Source organism: Stegastes partitus, unplaced genomic scaffold (genome assembly GCF_000690725.1).
Source record: "Stegastes partitus isolate 25-593 unplaced genomic scaffold, Stegastes_partitus-1.0.2 Scaffold842, whole genome shotgun sequence".
NCBI lineage: Eukaryota > Metazoa > Chordata > Actinopteri > Pomacentridae > Stegastes > Stegastes partitus.
In genome coordinates, this window is record NW_007578573.1 from 115368 (window position 1) to 116824 (window position 1457).

Genomic DNA, 1457 nt, shown 5'->3' on the forward strand with positions numbered 1-1457 from the left:
ATTTTTTTGCTAAATTAAACACAGTAAATCTGTTATTTTACATTTAAAACATTGGGATTTATTATTTACCTGTTTTTCTTATCGTAAAAATGTAAAATAATACTTTTTATTCTGTGATTTTATTTTCTCTTATTAAGAAAAATCTGCAAAATATCCCTGAATCATTGAGAAAAACTGCAGTTAAAATCCATTTAATTAAAACCTCCTTTATGTGTAGCTCACCGGGTTGAGCTGGCGTCTCATGTGCACGGCTACAGTCCCAATGTGGAGGTCGATTCCCGCTCATGACCCTTTCCCACATGTCTTCTCTCCTACTTTCCTGTCTCTCTCTCTCTCTGACTAAAACTATCCAACAAAGGCCAAAAAAATAACTTAAAAAAAATAAACCTTCGTGCAGGTTGTCTGTGGCGGTTTTAAATCTATTTTTTTTACGGTGGAAGCCCGACTGCTGCCTGGAGAAGCGGTCGGTCTGCTGGAAACCCGACCAGATTAGAGCCGCGCTGAAGATAAAACGCTAAAACCACATTTTTGTTTCCTGTTCTCGAGTCACAGCCGAGGTTTCCTTTTGTGGGAAACCTCGGCGAGCGTTGAAAGCAGCGCCTGATTGTTTACGCCGAGTCCTGACCGCGCGCTCTTTAATGCGGCCTGAATAATGTCGAGCGTTTTCTGAGCGCCGACATAATCAAAGCGGCGGGATTTGTTCTGTTCGGCGTGGCGGGCCTCGGCGCACACGAGAGACAAGAAAGGAAAGCTCTGAGCGTTTGACTGCCGCTCTGACACCGGAGCCCCAGATAAATTTGCAAAGTGTGTTTCCATCAAACATGACCCGGCTGCTCGCCAATTATCTCTGCAGGACCGCGTCGCGCCGCCGCTCGGGGTCGACCTCCGTCTGTCAGCCGCCGTCCGTCCTCCAGGGAAGTAAAAGCAGGCCTCCGCCGGCAGATAATCGCCTCCAGGAAGCTACAATCTGCAGGTCGGAGGTCGCCGCTTCCACAAACAGCCTGGGCCCGGCTGTCAGGCCCGACCGGCGCCACCTGGGCCGGCAGAGCAGCTCCGCTTTCCGCCGCTCGCCACCGCGGCAGGTGGACATCCGCCGGCCCGACCTCCTCGGACTCAAATCTGTCGCGGCGCCCGGAGGAGGACGGAACAGGTTTGGTCCACGAACAGCTCGACCCGCCGGGTGACGAGATAAATGATCCCGTAAATTACACGATGGAGAAGCTGCAGAGCAGCAGTTTAAAGGCCTTCAGGCAGAAGATTCAGCACAAACCCAAACAGATCAGACGGAAAAAACATCACCTCCCACCTCAGAACCATCTGGTTCCTCATCAGCAGGAACTTGGTTAAGTTCTACCTCCTTCCAGGTCCTTGAAGTCCACAGAGGAGGCTCCAGGTTCATCACCTTAATGGACTTTTTCCATCATTTCTGAGCCTCAGAACTTCATCAGTACAGCAGA